General features: G+C 36.4%; 1 protein-coding gene across 1 annotated transcript in view; it reads left to right on the top strand.

Moving 5' to 3' along the window:
• The window catches only part of RANBP9 (RAN binding protein 9), a 148,763-nt gene that overhangs the window by 28,883 nt on the left and 108,291 nt on the right, over window positions 1-11,589 (top strand). The window contains exon 2 of the mRNA XM_006891614.1: window positions 3,229-3,340. The gene's annotated coding sequence lies outside the window, so the exon portion shown is untranslated. The remainder of the gene's footprint in view (window positions 1-3,228; window positions 3,341-11,589) is intronic.

Here is an 11,589-nt window from a genome sequence, read left to right as displayed (position 1 = left end):
TAAATAAATAAAAATTTGAATACATTGTGTTTGGGAACAGATTCTTCCAATCTCCCTCACCACTGCTCCCATCAAGTTGTACAACTCCATGATTAATCCCCCCTCCCTCTGCACGTCCTCATCCCTCTGCCTCCACCCTCCCCCATCTCCCTTGGATCTTTATACTCATTCTGCAATAATGGTTTTATACAATATTTGTCCTTGTGGGACTGAGTTAATTCACTCATCATAATGCTCTTCAACCCTTCCCAAGTTAGGTAATAATTTACAGAATCATTGCTCCTGCGTGCTGCATAGTATCCCATTACTTGAATATATTATAATTTCTCAACCCATTTGTGTTTGGAGACAGCCCTACTTTTTAAAGTGGATTTATTTTTTTTAATCCTTCTGTTTTGTGAGGTGTTTTTATATTAATGATTGTTGCTATGTGCTGTTGAGGTGGAACCAATCCATAGCTGATCCTCCAGCGAATTTTCAGAGGCCGTAAATCACATGGTGGATTCAAACAGTGTGCCTTTGGGATTGCAGCAGATTCTTACCACTAGGCCACCAGAGCTCACTTTATACTGGTGCTTTTATTTTTATCTTCTGAGTCATGTTTCTCATCTCCTAGTAGTCCCGGGTTGAGAACCTGTTTCTTTCTGGGACTTGAATAACTTAAGATTTCTGTGAACATAAGGGAGCTCTGGTGACATAGTGCTAAGGAATCATGCTGCCAGCTGGCTTTTCTGTTGAAGAAAGATGGGTGGCAGTGCAATTGACTGCCTTTAAAAACCTGTTGGAGGAACATCTATGCGTTGATTCTGACTTGACAGTAACAACAAAAACCCCATGAATGCATATTTTCATAGTAACAGATTTATTCAGGTGTATTTTGTTTTAGCATTTTAAGTATAAACTTTTAATGATAGAATATACACTGTTGAATGATAGAATATACATTGGTGATTTGAGCATTGGTGTGATGATTATCTTTAATATAATTTTTTTTTAATTTATAAAAAAGATACTTAGTTTTAAAGCAATCCTGGTAAATTTGAAGAGGGGGATTCTTTTTTCCAGGGGAGTAATTTACAATAAGACTATAAGATTGATTTTTTTTTTTACCATAGTGATGGTAACAATGGGTTCAAACATCAGTGAAGATGGGGATGGTGCAGGATAGAGCACGGTTCAGATCCACAGTTCATAGGGTTGCTGTGAGTCATCTTCAGCTCAAGAGTACCTAACAACAACAAAAGATTAATTATACACCTAACTTTGTACTAGTTTAAACATACCTAATTAGAGTACCTTAATAATGATCTGGAATATTTTTCATAATCCTTTCTTGTGTTATGGAGATCTGTCTAACATTTCTTTAGTACTTCCTAGCATTGTATGTACTTCAACTTCTATTTGTATTCATCTAGTTTTTATAGGCACTTTGTCACTAGATTTTGCTCACTTGCCAGGTTAGATAGTAATTTATATCTTTGAGGAATAGAGAAGGTGATGATGAATAAAAGAAAACTAGGTTTTGAATTGAGACATGTTTTTAGGTGCCATCAAGTTGAGCACAACTCATAGCAACCCTATAAACAGTGGACCTGAACCTTGTCCTGTGCTTTATTACCCTCATCATCTCTAAAATACTTGAGTCTATCATTATTGCTCCTTTGTCAGTCTGCCTCGTTGAAGGTCTTCTCTTTTTCTGATCCCACTGCCTTTCCAAGCACGATGTCCTTTTCCAATGACTGATTTCCTCTAACAAAATGTCCAAAGGATGAGAGACAAAGCTTTGCTTCCAAGGAGCACTCTGGCTGAACTTTTCCCAAGACATACCTGTTTGTTCTTAATTTAAAGGTTTAAAAATAATTAGCAAATTTTCCAAAATGTCAGCAGTGGTGAGGTGATATTTGTTTATTTAGAAAATAAAGAAATACAACAATGAATTAGATACATGTTTTCATTTAGCTACAGTTAAAAAATTTTATAGACTCAGCCTTTATATAGAAATAATGATATTATCTATTTTTTTATATTTTCAATTCTTTGTGGATATTTGATATTTTTATTAACACTATAGGTATAAATATATACTTTAGATAATACCTATTACAGATAAAGAATTATAAATTTTTCAGGAAAACCACTTTGTTAAGTCTTTCTAATTATATAAAATGTCATTTAAAACATATAATACAGAAATTTCTGGCAGAAAGAAGTAGGACAATAAATTAGATACATGTTTTCATTTAGCTAAAAATGACTTAAGGAATTTTATAGACTCTTTGAATCCACCCGATGCTCTGCTGGAGAAGGAGGGACAACCTCGGGGGAGCTCTGGTGGCCTAGTGGCAAGGAGCGGCAACTACAATCCCAGAGGCGCACAGTTCGAATCCACCAGATGCTCTGCTGGGGAAGGAGGGACAGTCTCCTCCTGTACCAGTCAGATCTGATTTGATGGTACACTCACACAAAAATAATAATAAAAGAAATAATAAAAAAAAAAAGGAGGGACAACCTCCTCCTGTACCATTCAGATCCAATTTGACGGTACACAAACGGGGGGGGAAAAAGAAAAGAAATTTTACAGACTCAGCCTTTGTATGCAGTTAATGATAATATATATTTTTTTGCGTCTTTTCTATTCTTTGTGGATATTTGATATTTTTATTACTATATTTATATAGATTTTTTATATACTATAGATAATATCTATGATGGAAAAAGAATTATAAATTTTCCAGGAAAACCACTCTGTTAATTATTTCTAATTATATAAAATGTCATTTAAAATACATATAGTACAGAAATTTCTTGTTTAAAAAAAGTAGGGAAAAGTGTTTTGGCAGAATTGTTTATAAATTTTATTAAATATTTTAAAATTTAATTCTGCTTATTCTCCAAGTACATCTTTTTTTTCTCTTCAAGATTTAATCTCCTCTGAAATACTTACTTGCATAAAGGGCTACTGTATTCAGATTCAGAAGTGTTTGAAAGTAGTGGTAAAGAGTTCTGGTGTTAACTGGGGCTGGTTTGTGTACTGGATTAATTTTAATGATAAATGTTTTATCTTTCAATTATTTGAACTCATGACAACAGAATGTGTATATTGTTCTGAAAACCATATTTTTATAATTTTGTATTTTTCTGAAACCTATGTTTATAATGGTATTATTTATTCTGATTTTTCTTTAAAAAAATATCTCATTTCCTCCTTCTTTCCTATTTCATACACAGGTCATGGGAAGACCCCTAAAGATGCAGCATCAGTTCGAGCAACACATCCAATACCAGCAGCCTGTGGGATTTATTATTTTGAAGTAAAAATTGTCAGTAAGGGAAGAGATGGGTAAGTGCAAATTTTTTTGGGGGAAAAAAGTGACTGTCTATTCTTACATAATTATTTTTGCTCTGCTGTATTACATTTGTGACCTAACTTTAATTTTGGACTTACTGGTAATTTGAAAAGTGGAATCTAAATATTGTGAGTTAGCAGATTGATCTTGATCCTGCTTAAATACTAGTTGAGGTCAAAGCTTGAGTTAGTCATTAGAAGGAGATTGGAGATTAAATAATTAGGGGAAAATGAACCATTTTTCCTGTCTTGCACTATCTTTTCCTGACATCTATTGAAAAGTTAAATCTTCTCAAAACTAGTTAACTAGAAACCGTGCGTAATTCATAGATACTTTACGGAGGTGGTTAGAATTCTAGCTTTAGATGGGGAAATACATGTTTTTTATTTCCAGTTAGAAGAATGTCTCAGTGGTTAGGAAGTGATTTAGAATCATCCAAATGAGAATTTCATGTTAAATCCTGGAACTAACATTTGGATTGTTGTTTTTCTTCTTGTAGTCAGGAGATAGGAAATCAGAATCACTTATGAAAGTGCCATGGTGACTGTTTCTGACCTCATCTATTTTTACCAGAGGGAAAGAGCCCTCTTCTCTGTCTCCTGGCAGTCTTCTGATTCTGCTGCTTCTGGTATACTGATCTTGTTCCACTTCTTACAGTCTTACATTGTGCCATCTCTTGTTACAACTCTGTTTCCTGGATCTGGAAGGTTCTCAGCGTAGGACCCTCTGTCTAAAGGATGTGTTCTGCTCTCAGCTCTTCTTTGTGACAGTGAAGTTTCCTCCCCTGCTCTTGAATGGCCTTTATATTCTCAATGAAATGGTATAATTGACCAATCTCCTGGTTAGGAAGCTTTGGTAGCCTAGTCCTAAGAAGCTGTGCTGCAATCCCAAATGCACACAGTTTGAATCCACCAGCTATTCTGCCAGAAGATTGATGGGCAGTACCTTCCTTTGTGATTAACTGATTCTGAAAACCCACTGGAGGGTCAGCTATAAGTCATTTGAACTCTAAGGCACAGCACACAAAACAACTTCACAATTCGATGTACCTTTCTTGCATATTATTAGCAAGTTGTCTAATCCTCTTGGAACCATACTACCTTATTTGCCTTTTGTTTTGAGTACCATTGAATTGGAACTGACCCTCCAGCAGATTTTCAGAGACAGTAAATTGCCCAGGAAGAAATTGCCCATCTTTTTCCTGTGGAGCACGTGCCTTTGGGATTTACAGCAGAGCTTCTTAGCACTAGACCACCAGAGCCGCCTCCTTACTTACATTGTTGTTATGGTGCCATCAAGTTGCCTGCAACTTATATAGCAGTCCTATGTACAGTAGCTCTGAACCCCATCCTATCCTGAGTCATTCTCACTGTCTCTGACACACCTGCCTTCATTATCCCAATTACTGTGTCAATCCATCTCATCTGGTATCTTTCTCTCCTGCGTTGTCCCTCCACCCTTCCTAGCATGATGTCCCTCTTCAAGGACTGGTCCCTCTTGGCCACATACCCAAAGTGTGTGAGGCAGAACCCCAAAATCCTAGCCTCCAAGGAGCAGCCTGGTTTCACCCTCTATAGGACAGACCTGTTTGTTCTCCTGGCAGTACACAATATGTTCAGTATTCTTCTCCAGCACCACAACTCAAAGGCATTGATCCTTCTTCTATTATCATCAGTTATTGACCAGCTTTCAGATGCATAGCAAGTAATTGTGAAGACCATGGCCTAGATCGGTCGCACCTCAGTTTCCAGACTGATATCATTGCTCTTTAGTACTCTGAAGAGGTTCCTGACAGCAGATTTGCCCAGTGCAAGTTGTCTTTTGATCTTCTGATTGCTAGTGCCAAGAGTATTCATTTAAAATAGTGCTTAACCCCTAAATAAACATTTTCAGAAATAGAACTCAGACAAGATAGACTTCTTGAGAAAGTTCTGCTGGGAATTTTGATGCATATTCCTGGAAAGAACCAATTACCAAGAATCATTGGACCTCTTACTTTTTAGTATTTTATGGTTAGCGTTGCAGCACCCTATTGGCTAAGCCACCAAAGCTCCTTTTCTCAGTGGTATTTTCTGATGACCTTATTATGGTATCAGCAGTCTTTTAAAGCAACCGTAGAGTAGTTTGTCAAGCTACCAAGATAGAGCGATGTTGTTAAAATGAACCTGTATCTGAAATGTATTATTCAGCTCCTTTTTGTGCTTCTCCGGTTCCTTTCTTCCTTCCTTCCTTCCTTCCTTTCCTCCCTCCCTCCTGTTATGGGCTGGATTATAGCCCCAGGGGAAAAAAAATAAATGTATGTAACAGTATAACATGGAAGCTATGTAATGATCCCTCATGATTGTGCTTCTCCAGTTTGATTAGCAAAATAAGTGTTTTTAGTAGATTATTCCAAACTTTATATTTTAACTGAATATTCTCAGTGTTAAATAACAAAATAGCAAAATTTCTCGATGTTAAAATTGAAAGTAAAAGCTTAGAATTCAATTCCAACTTTATATTTAACTGCCTTGAGTTTTGTTTTTTTAAGATGATTAAGCCAAAGATACAGTCAGAGAAGACAAAGTGGTTGAGAAAGATCCCAAATGGAAATAATCAGTATGGTTGTAATGATTTCAAACTCTACAGCTCCATACTCAGTAAGCCAGTTCTTTATACTTAAAATTTTACTATCAAACCCATAATACTGCTATTGTTCAAGATGATTCCATAGGTTCTTTTCACATGTTATTCCACATAGTTTTCTGCGTAATCTGGACCTTACATTTTTATGTCTGCAAATACCTTGATGATTCTAAAGTTGTATCTCTGCTTATTCTGTTGAACTCTACGCCACTATATTGTCTAACCAAATGATAACATTTGAATGTCTTACAGACATTGCAAATTTAAAAGCTGGTTTTTAAAAGCTGGTCCTTTTCTTGAAGCCAGTTTGGTCAGTGGCTTCTCTATTGTTAGGAACTTGAGAACTTCCTCTCTTTAACTTTCTTGTCCATCTCTCCATCCTTCATCAGGTCCTGTTTATTTATCTCCTTTCTTACTGAAGTGGCTGGCTAATTAGTCTCCAGATTAATTGTTCCATGTTTTGCCCTCAGTCCAGTCAGTGTTACCACCTTTCTTTCTAATACAGAACTGAATTTTATCTGTCCCATTCTTTAGATCGCTTGGTATACCTGTAACTTTGAGAATAAAATCTGAAACTTGCCTCCAGAGTCTTGGATGATGTGAGTGATTCCTGCCTAATTCATCAGGCTCATCTCTTAATTGCTGTGATCCCCATTCAGTTGTTACTTAATTTTTTCAAAAATTAATGTATTTTGCATATAGTAAAATTTACCATTTTTGTGTATAGTGTTGTGAATTTTGACACACAAGCAGTCATGTAGCCACCATCACAGTCATTTTAAAGAACAAGTCATCTAATAGTTCATCACCCTTAAAAATTACCCCACATTCTTTAGTACAAGACTTTCTGACCTCTACCACCTGTGGTGGCTTAGTGGTAAGTAGTTGCACTGTCAACCTAAAGGCATGTGGTTCAAATCCACGAGCTGCTCTGTAGGAGAAAGATGAGCAGTCTCTTCCAGTGCAGTTTACTGCCTCTGGAACTGTGCTGGAGAATCAGCTATGACTTTGTTCCTACTTGAGGATACACAAGAAAAGTAGCACCCATCTGTAGTTTGTGATCTGCAGAATGTCAGGTTAATGTATACTTATCTGAGAATTTAGTATAAAACCCAGAGTCAGACTCATTGCTGTGGAGTCCACCTCACTGTGATCCTATAGAGCAGATGATGATGACCCTGTAGCATTTCCATCATTGCAGTCTAAAGACTAAGGTGTTCTGATCCAGGTCACAGTCTTCTCAATTACTTGCTGTGCATCAGAGAGCTGGACAGTGACGAAAGATAACAGAAGAAATTTGATACTTTTGTGTTCTGGTACTGGAGAAGAGTATTGAACAACCATGGATTGCCAAGAGAACAAACGGGTCTGTCCTGGAGAGGGTGAAACCAAGTTGTTCCTTGGAGGCAAAGATTTTGAAGCTCTCCCTCACATACTTTGGGCATGTTGCCAGGAGGGACCAGTCCTTGGAATGCTTGGCAGGGTGGAGAGACAGCTCAGAGGAAGACCCTGGGTGAGATGGATTGACACAATAACTGGGATTGTGAAGGTAGGTGTGTCAGAGACAGTGAGATTGACTCAGGATAGGGCAGGTTCAGAGCTATTGTGCATAGGGTTGCTATGAGTTGCAGGCAACTCATAACAAGAAGTATCTTTTATCAAAGCAAATTGCCACATCTTTCCTAACTGAAGAGTGTGAATGGCCATTTAGTTCGTTAGCAGTTGAACACATACCCACTGTGCCACCAAGACTTCTCAGAGTTTATGAGATGTAATTAAAAAGAAGTTTTCATTTAAGCTGTGGTTTCAACTAGGACTAGCACAATTAAGTATTTGGAACTGATATCTTAGTTTTTGAAGACACATTTTCATTGGTAGCAAGTTTTCTTTTGAAAGAGAACGAATAGATGAGAAGAAACAGGTGTCAGTGTATTTATTGTATGTCTGAAAAGATGGCTTTAACTGACATGCAGTATTTTTAGGTCTTTCTTGGAAAATTTAAGACTTAAGAGTATGATGATGATTATTTGTGTTATTAAAGACTATTTCATTTTCCACTTTGGATTTACATTTAAATATCATTTTTGTGTATGTTCAGCAAAATAAACACAATTTATGAGGATAAAATAGCCTATCTATCATTTTGTTTTTGTTTGGAGTTTTGTTTTGTTTTGTATATTCAGTTTTTTTTAAATTTATTATTAATGTCAGTGAAAATTTACAGAGACTTTGGATTACCATTCATTCATTTTCATTCATTGTTGCACTTTTCTCCCCTCCCAACCCTTTCCCCTCCTCCAGTACACTACCCTAATGGAAAAGTAAAAGAAAAATTCTTTCCTTGTTTTAGAATCCCTCTCCCCAGTCATGACAAAAATACCTAATTACATAACCCTTTTAAACAGTTTTCTCCTTAATCTGTTTCAATGCAGTATACATTATTGAACCCATTTTTCTCAGTCTCCCAAATCTGATGTCAGTCATGTTTTATAACAGCGGCACCATGCAGTATTTGTCCTTTTGTGACTGAGATATTTCACTCAGCATAATGTCCTCCAGGGTCACCCATTTTGAATAATATTGCATGAGTTCCTTGTCTTTGAGTGCAGCGTAGTATTCCATTGTGTGAATATACCACAGCTTCTCTGACCATTCCTTTGTTGATCGGCACTTAGGTTGTTTCCAACTCCTTGCTATTGTGAACAAAGCCGCGATAAACATGGGTGTGCATATATCTGCTTGGATGTCAGTTATGGTCTCTTTGGGGTATATTCCCAGTAGTGGAATTGCTGTGTCAAATGGTATCTTCATTTGCAGCTTTTTTGGGAAAGCACCACACCGCCTTCCACAGTGGTTGCACCATTTTACACTTCCACCAATAGGAAGTAAGAGTTCTAGTTTCTCCACAACCTCGCCAGCATTTGTTGCTTGCTGTTCTCTTAAATTTTGCTGTTTTGACTGGGGTGAGTTTAGAGTATGTATTTGCTTTCTGTTCTTTTTGTTCTTATTAATAATTATTGACTGTTTAAGTGCATTTCTAAAAGCATACTGGAGCTGGTGAATATGCATTCTAAAAGCAACAGTGGAGGTAGAGTTAATTTAGTACATGAGAGGTAATAATTTTTATTTGAAAGTTTTGTTAGAATTATACTTTCTTTTGGGAATAGAGTCTCAATATCATTGTAACAGTGATTCAGGAAGAACTGCAGGTAATCCAGATATTTAATCTAATCACAAAGTACTATCTTGAAAGTCAGTAAGCACAGAGTAATATTTTTAAGATTATTTCTTTTGGATTATTTCTGTATATTGTTGTTATGTGCCATTGAGTCAACTACAACTCAAAGCAACTCTTTGAGAAACCAGTCTGAACCTTGTCCTATCCTGTCCCATTCATATGCTCTTTGGGTGGTAGAAGAAAGTGAAAGTTTTTTCTTCATCTATGTATATAAAAGATCTTTCCTTCTAGGGATGTAGGGGAAAACAGGTTGAAAATGTAAACAAAAATATCAAGTAAGCAATTTATTTAGTATTTGGAGGGTACAGTGGAGAAGGAAATAGGCAGCAGGCATGCATAAATAACTCTGGATTAATACACAATCTATACTAGTTTCTGTAGGGAGATCTCATGGCTTAGTCATAAGGAATTGCTCTGCCAAACCAAAGGTTTGTTCGAAATCACATGCTGCTCCATAGAAAGGTGGGTAGTCAACCCCTGTGTGATTTGCAGTTAGTTCTGATTCTATGGTACATAATAATAGCATGCTAGTTTTTAGTTTACAAGGTCTGAGGCTTAAGGCCATAGCTTCATAGGACAGTGTGATCAGTTGGCCTAATACAGTACTTAAGGTTTATGTTCTAGATTCTAGTTTGGTGAGTCATGTCTGTGGTCTTAAAACCTTTTGAGTAGCCACTTAGGATACAACCATTGGCCTCTACAAGTCCAGAGTAAAAGAGAAAATAAAGCCAAAAACTAAGGGAAGAAGCTAGTCCACAGGATTAATAGTCTACATGAACCATGGCTTCATGTGTTCTAAGACCAGAAGAGCTAGATGGTATCTAGCAGCCACTATGGACTGATCAGGAACACAGTAGTTGGGTTCTGATAGAATGGAGCAAAATATAGACAAGATCCAAGTTCTTAACTGGACCTCTTGAGACTGTTGAACTTCTTGATACCATTGCACTGAAATCCCTGTTAAATCTTCAGCTACAGTTCTTCTGTAATGTCCTGTTTAGCTAAAAACCACACTCATAAAATAGTATCTGTGAGTAATGTGCTCCTGGGAAAAAAGAAATCTTTATCAGAGTAAATGTTTAGCATTAACTCTAAAGTAAAAATGAGAAGGGAAACTAGATAACTGGAAATGGGCAACTAGAAAGTAAAGGAAAAGTTGACCCACTGAAAAACAAAACCAGTGCCACGAAGTGAATTGTGTAGAATTTGATAAAAGGAAACCTAATTTGGTGTGTAAAATTCCACCAAAAATCACAATAAAATACTATTTTTAAAAAAATGAGAGTGCTTATGAAAGAACCAAGGAGATAGTAATTAATACTGGCTCAGAGAAACAGATTTTAAAGGAAGTAGTATTTGATAGGCTGTACATGATAATTTGGGAGGCTTTGTTGGGGAAAAATAGCCCAAAATGTGATAAATAGCTGAATAGTTATAGGGGAGGAGGAGAACTGTTTGTGTCTTTGGCAGAGGTTCAAAAGTGCTGGGGGTTGGATTATTTGTAATGAATTGTTTACAGACAGGATGGAATCAGATATTAGAGAGCTTTGGTAATAGTTCTGAGGTAGAGTACTCTAAAGGTTGTTTGGAGTCCAGTTTTTCAGGAAGATGTTACCTGTTCTGGGAAGATCACACTAGGTCATGAGGGAGTATGACATGTGATAAATAATGTGGAAGACAGAGTATAGGCTAGAGAAGTAGGAGTTAAATTATGAGGCAGTTGCCAAGGAATCAATAGTAATAGAAATTACAAAGCAAAATGGAGGAGAAGTAAGCTTAATTTGTAAAGAACATATGAGCCACATAATGCACTAATTATCTGGGGTTTAGCAAGGATGATTGGCTGGGAGAGGGTCCTTGCCCTTAGAGGTTTACAGGTAAGAAGGATCATAAACATGTAAATAAGTAATTAAATATCGTAAGCTATAACATGAATAAACTAGAGGAGTATAGTGGAAGAAATGGTTAACTTCCTTGGAATATGAGGAGGTGATCAGAAAAAGGTCTATAGAAAGACTGCACACACTTAACAGAAATGGAATAAAGGAAAATATTCACTCTTCAATTTCTGCTCACCATTATTAGCACTGTTCTTGAGAGATTGTCCGTTCACTCTAACTAGTTGCTAGTATATTCCTTCAGAGATAACCTATGAGCAGAGTTTTTAAGGAAGAACAGCTGTTTTAGAAACTGACTTTCGTGGAAAAACTAGTTAAATATTTTTGGATAGGATAAATTTAAATCTTTGCCACTTGTATGACTTAGTACTTATAGATAAACTCACTTTTCTCATCTTTTTAAAATAAAATTTATTTGAATTGTGATTTTAACAAAAGTTTACAGAAAAATTGGGTTTTCATTCATTATTGTACATTTTAC

This window comes from Elephantulus edwardii, unplaced genomic scaffold (genome assembly GCF_000299155.1).
Source record: "Elephantulus edwardii isolate Elephantulus edwardi_28Jun2011 unplaced genomic scaffold, EleEdw1.0 scaffold00101, whole genome shotgun sequence".
NCBI classification, from domain to species: domain Eukaryota; kingdom Metazoa; phylum Chordata; class Mammalia; order Macroscelidea; family Macroscelididae; genus Elephantulus; species Elephantulus edwardii.
Note: the sequence above shows the minus strand (reverse complement) of the source record. Positions and strands in the feature narration are given on the sequence as shown.